A 7037-nucleotide genomic window follows, 5' to 3' on the forward strand; every position below is an offset into this window, starting at 1 on the left:
CCAGAGATGGCAACCGTCCCTCTTCAACCAGCCACCTGCTAACTCGCTGAGGTCCCATGTGGCCGGATGCATCCCAGCACTGCAGGTTTCCCTTCCCCCCCCATCCCAACCCTCCTGGCCTTGCATGCTCTCCTTTTCCCGGGCATGACCCACTGCATCGCCTCCTCAGCTGTCGGCCGGCCATCCAGCTCAGAGGTGTCTTCTCTGAACTGCTGGCAGCAGGCTACGGAGCCCCAGAGTGTGCCAGTCGAGGGGCCGGCAGGCTGTGACTGCTGACGGACATTGTCGGCCCCCATGCGCTCGCTGGCCTCTGTGTGCAGGGGCTGATGGTGTCAGGCAGCAGCCACCCTGGCCCCTGCCGAGCCTTGCCCTGTAACAATGGCACCCGCACCCTGCCGTGCCTCACCCCCTCAGGACGAGCCTCCTTCCCACCACCCCACCTGCCAGAGACTCTCTGGATCTCCCCCAACCCTGCCCGGCCCCCACAGGCATTCCTCCCCACGAGCAACATCGAGGTGACCACGCCCACCTTGGCCACACCCACCCAGTCTGCCATGACCACTGCAACCACGCCCACCCAGTGGGCCACACCCACCTGGCACCCGGCGAATAAATAGGTGGGTTTTGGGTTGCCATTTGGGCACTCGGTCTCTAAAAGATTCGTCATCACTGTTCTAGTTCTTTCATGATACAGTGGAATTTATAGGGAAAAGAAATGGAGGAAGAAAAAAGAGTTCAGTTATAAAGACAATCATCTGGATTCTTTTGTGAATCATCTGGTTTGATTGATATATGAAAACGTGAGCGAGAGAAAAACCTGATATTTAAAACATGCCATTCATTGTGTTCTGAGTATACACCTGCAATATTCAATCCAGAAACTGGCAAGCTTTGAAGAAAAGGGGCAACCAGGCGTAGATACTTTTGCCTCTAGGCCAGACCCTTTTGTGGGGGTGGAAGCACTTTTATCATGGTACAATATTGAGAAGATGTATCACTTCTCTAGAAGTGATGGGACATGTTGGAAAGTGAGCCTGGAGACTATGCTTCCAAATGGAGAGCTAAGGGAGCAAGGAGATCACATAAGGAAAGGGTGCATGACTTTTGACCTACCAACCTAAAGCCATCATATTAGCAGGGTCTGGCAGCTTCCAAAAAGTTTTATCAAAATACCAATCCATACTTTTGTACAATCCAAACAGGCAGAAGAATCTTGGTATCTTCAGTGAATTGCTAAGCAACGCCAGTCAATTGGGTGTATATTGGAGACTGGGATAACAAGTAGAACAAACTAGATTTAACAGGATATACTACTGAGATGAAACAACCAAGACTGAGTGTCTTTTAAAATATTTTTCCCGCATCGCTTTTTTTGGGAAATGATTTTCTAAATCACTTGCTAGAGTATAAATTTCACAGAAAAAAACAATAATTTCCCTCAAATTCCTAGGTTTTATTCCCAACTGGAAAGATGAAGCAACAGTTCCAACTTCCCAGTTCCATTATACTCCCAAAGAGGTTTTGCTATTTGGTGGGTCATAACAGAAGCCAATCAAGTATAAATTAAAATTAAGCAGACTGGAGAAAACTTATTTACTACAAACCTCTATACAGGGTTTATGATTGAGCCTCGCATTCCCAATTGTTTAATTCAAAGCAGGGCACTTGCACAGCCATTGATGCTAATTGCTCTGTACATAATAAACTGTGAGTCCCTTTGTGATATGCTCTGAACCCATTGCTTCCTCACCCCCATACTGTAAAGTGTCTCCACTCTGCACTGTTCCACGATTCTCTTCTGATCTTTATGGGAAGCGCTAAAGAGCGCCTTTGTTTTTAAGAGTTTGGTTATTTTTCTACTGGCCATTGTGATAAAAAAATCTTAAAAGATCAGACACTTTAGGGAAAAAAATAGAAAGAAAAATGTAAAAATATTCAAAGCATAATATCAATAATTATAAAAATAAAGAAGATTGTTTCCCTAACTCAATATGACTTATGTTTGATTCTTTTGAACTGGAATTAAAATTGATGGCTGAATGAAGCCCGCCTTTATTGGAGCAGCACATTTCTGTTACTGGATTCTGAACTAAACAATAATGAAAACCTATTTTCACACATTGACTGTTTTCATACAATATGCTTCACCAAGTTTAGTAAGACATCATGTAGCTGCAAGCTTATTTTTAATCTTGGAGAAGGGCTTTTTTTCAAAATTTTCCTTGGCCTAATTAGTTGATTTCTGGTTTGAGGTACTGTAAAAACCGAAGACATGACTTCATCCAATATACAGTGGTATCTCGGCACTCATCATTAATTGGTTCCGGGAGGTGCAATGAGTACTAAAAACACTGAGTACCAAACAAATTTTTCCCACAAGGAATAATGTAGTGAGCCACATGGCAGCCGACACCAACAAGTTCTAGCTTGTGTATTGAGTACCAAACAATGAGAATTTTTGTGTCAAAATGTACTGGTAAGTTTCAAAGCAGGTGAGTACCAAGATACCACTATATAAGTTAAGTGTGTCCTACATACATAGTTTTGGGGAGCTTTTAGGAAGTATGTGTTTGGCCGGTGATGGAAAGAAAGTCCCAGTAAAAACTAGGTAATATTTCTGTTAAATTCAATAATTTATCAATGCAACAGACGGTCCCGAGATCAAATCTTGAGCAGGTTCTCAGGAGGCAAGAGGTTCTTTGGGTAACCTGGTCTTGCAAAGTTGAGTGCTTTAAAGTTCAAAGCCAGCACTACATAGAAGCCAAACAGAGGTAGCCAGTGTAATTAGAACAGAGTTGTTATTATCTGCTCTGCTTTCTCCATAATGCTCTAAGTAGCTAAAGTAAGCACTGTATGAATTATATCACTGCAGGCTAACAGCTACATTAGATTTAAATCAAGGACACAGCAAATGAGCTTTCACACCCTTGCACATTATTTTTGATAAAGGTAAAAGTTTCCCCTGTCCAGTCATGTCCAACTCTAGAGGATGGTGCTCATTACCGTTTCTTAGCCGAAGGAGCCAGCATTTCTGAAGGTATTTCCATCGTCAGGTGGCCAGCATGACTATACATCCAGGCACATGGAACACCGTTAGCTTCCCACCAAAGGTTATTTTTGATATTTTAATTAATTCTATTAGATATGAATCTGTTGTTATTTGGCATTATTTTCTTTTCTAAAGAAATACATTTCTACATCTTTTATATAAACATGTAAGTCATATCCCTAGACTGGCAGAAAGAGTTGGATCTATCTGGCCTCAATTTGGAAGTCAGGATAATAAATTTACCTGAATCAAATGGTGAAGTTTTTCCTGGCTGTGTCATTTACACACTGTACAGTTCGGTTGTAAGGTTCAGTGTTTCCCGAAAATTCAATTCTCTGACCAGAAAGAACAGAAACCGAACCATCCTTATAGTCATTCCTTTAGGCGTAGAAGGCTCATTAGAATTTTGGAAAGCACTTACAAAATCTTTGCTCTTTTTTCCAGACAGTGTGAGGTAGTGTTCATCCATCATTTTTATTTTCTACAAAATCAAATGCCTCTCTTGTAAATACAAAGTGGTTTGCTGATTTACTTATCACCTTTCCACGTAATTAAGTATTCAAAAATTAAAATGGGTTAAGGTAGGGAGTCTAATGGGTATGAGGGCAATGGCCATGTCAACAATATGCATATATGTATATATATTTCACACTTCTTTTTTAAAAAAAATATATTTTATTGGTTTTTTAATTTTAACAAAAAATACTTAAAACACACTGTGGTGTTTGGGTAAACAAACATTCCAAAATACAAGTATAAATAAACAGCTCAACTTAGTACATTCACTGTCATCTCTCTATCTCCTTCAAATAACATAGTACATTTCATATATTCCATTTCTAAATTAAATTTCTATTACTACTAAACCTGTTTTACAACTTTGTCAGTTTACAATTACCATAATCAGATATAGTTTTACATCAACAAATTGTCACTTCAAATATCTTTTCCAGATACATTCAAACTCTTAATCAACTTAGTTAAAAAAAATGTTAAACCTTAATTATCAATTCATTACACACACTTCAACCTTCATCCAATTAGTTATCATACCTTATCAAATCTATACTAATATAGAAGAAAAACAACTAATTAGTTTAAAAACTTCAAAGTCCCACTCTAAAAAAGAGAAAAGAAAAAAAAACTCAACATTTTTTCAATTCCAATACAGGATTTCCATCAAAGTCAATCTATTATTCCAAAAAATGCATTCTTAGTCTAATTAAACATATATGTCAGTTTAAAATTACCATAATCAAGTATAGTTTTACATCAACAAATTGTCACTTCGAATATCTTTTCCAGATACATTCAACCTCTTAATCAACTTGGTTAAAAAAAACAATGTTAAACCTTAATTATCAATTCATTACATCAACTTCCACCTTATCAAGTCTATACTCATATACAAAAAAATCATCTAATTAATTTAAACACTTCAAAATCCCACTCTAAAAATAAAAAACTCAACATTTTTTCGATTCCAGTACATGATTTCCATCAAAGTCAATTATTATTCCAAAAAATGCATTCTTAATCTAATTAAACATATATCGTTACTCTTCGATTTTTAACGTTATTATATATATATGTGTGTGTGTGTGCAACGTTTCGACGAAGTCCTATTCGTCATCTTCAGGCTGGTGTTTTCAGCTTCGTGTTTCGAGGAGCAATGTGTGGTCTTAGCTGTTTCTTCCTTTTAACTGCCAGTGGGGGTATGAACTGATTGGGTGGGAGCTTGGCTGTGTTGATTGGGTGGAGGTGTGTTCTGATTGGTTAGGGGCTTGGCTGTGCTCTGGATGGGGGGTTGGCTGTGCTCTGATTGGATGGGGGGTTGGCTGTGCTCTGATTGGATGGGGGAGTGTTCTGTTTGGGTGGGGGCTTTGTTGTGCTCAGATTAGTCTGAGTTGCATGGGAGTTTAAGATGGGGGGCTGCCTTGCTATTTTTTGGCTTCGCGTTCGTGGTCGTGCCTCATCTTCATGGTGGGTGTCCGTTTGCTTCATGTATGGATTGGAGGGGTTTAAAGTGGCTAATGATGCAGATGTGGTCTGGCTTCTGGTTTGTGGTCGTGCCTCATCATCGGTGTGGCTTTGGGTTTGCTTTTTGCGTGGATGTGTGGTGGTGACATCCTGTGTGGTTTTTGTGAGTGTGGGTCTGGTGTCATTCTTTGTGTTAGGGAGTCGTTTGTCAATAAGGGCGGATTTCCAAATGGCTGGTAGGTGGGAGGTATCATCTCGTTTGTTCATGCTGTGTGGGCGTTTTTCTATCTCGATGGCTTCTCTGATTATTCTGTTATTAAAATGTTCAGTTTTGGCGATAGTTCTGGTATTTTTAAAGTCAATTTCATGTCCTGTGGCTTTAAGGTGTTGGACCAGGGAAGATGTTGATTCCTCTTTTTTGATTGAGTTCTTATGTTCTTCAATGCGTGCACTTATTCTTCTGTTGGTTTGTCCGATGTATGTGTTGGGGGGGGCAACCAGGGAGATAGGGAGGTTGCCCCACCCATCCTAGAATCCAAGGAAAAGAAGGCAAATGAGGACATACATGTAGATAAGGGGTGCAGGAAGAAACGGATCACTGGAGTACAATCTATCCAATTAGGTCCGATAACGAGATCAAGGAGCCGGGCGCAGACTCTGGCTTGCTTATAAGAGACTCTCACACTCTCTGGCGTTTTAACGGCGAAAGCTTGGCGTTTTTAAATTAAACTTTTATAGTTTTAACTACCTTGGTGCTCATTTTATTTTAAACATGAATATACCCAGGGTTCATATTTTTAATATATATATATAATTGCATTTTTCTTATTTCTAACTCTGAATCGTGATCCTTAAAACAATCCATAAAAACCAACATTGCCTTTAAATCTATTACACAATTTTAAATTTCTTTTTGAATCTAATTCTGGCTTTTTTTCTATGCCAAACAGGTTTCCATAAAGATGCTTCACTTTCACAATTCTTAACCACCCATCTCCCTCACAATAGTATTGCTTTCAGCTAGATTTAATTATTTTTTCTTAGCTTATGATTTCAATTTTCTTTGCCAATAACAATAATATTGGAAGGGACGTTTGAGATCTTCTTTCTAATCCAACCCCATGCTCAGGCAAGAAACTCTATAACGTTTCAGAGAAATGATTGTCCAGTCTCTTCCAGTGTTGGAGCATTCACAACTTCTGGAGGCAAGTTGTTACACTGATTAATTGCTCTGTCAGGAAATTTCTCCTTAGCTCTAGATTGCTTCTCTCTTTGATTAGTTTTCATCCATTGCTTCTTGTCCTGCCCTCGGGTACTTTGGAGAATAGCTTGACTCCCTCTTCTTTGTGGCATCCCCTGAGATATTGGAACACTGCTATCATGCCCCCCTCATCCTTCTCTTCATTAAACTAGACATACCCAGTTCCAGCAACCGTTCTTTGTATGCTTTAGCCTCCAGTCCCCTCCAGTCTTCTATTTCTCTTTTGTCTACTTCGGATAAAGTGGCATTCTCTGAGAACAGTATGATGGGTACCTATGTCTGCATTATTAAACCACGAAGAGTTGGATACCCTTGCTATCTAGTGTATTGTATTACTATACTCCAGAGATCTTCCAGTGAATGCAGACCCACATCCTTATCACTCCCGATGTATTGCAATAGCTGGTCGCTTTCCAAGTTCTGTACTGGAAACTTTTCCAAAAATATCCTTTGATTCTTTTTTGGAACCGAGACATACCCTTCCCTTAAGCCATAATTCTCTCCCTGCAAGGGTTGTTGTTTTTTTAAATGTATTTCTCACTTCCAGACACCAACACTTGAAATCCTCGACCGTATTAGAGGCAAAGCGAAGCGCTATTAAGTTTTTTTTTCCTCTGAGCTCTCCGCCGGTTTCCGATGGAATTCGAAGGATGAAGGCGAATCAGGAATCAGAACGACTGGCCGAGCCAATGAGATGTATGCTTTAAATGGGTCCGGCGTGATGAGCAGGGGTGGGGGCGGGCTTTA

The sequence above is a fragment of the Crotalus tigris genome, unplaced genomic scaffold (genome assembly GCF_016545835.1).
Source record: "Crotalus tigris isolate CLP2741 ecotype Arizona unplaced genomic scaffold, ASM1654583v1 scf7180000023637.1517150, whole genome shotgun sequence".
Taxonomy (NCBI): Eukaryota; Metazoa; Chordata; class Lepidosauria; order Squamata; family Viperidae; genus Crotalus; species Crotalus tigris.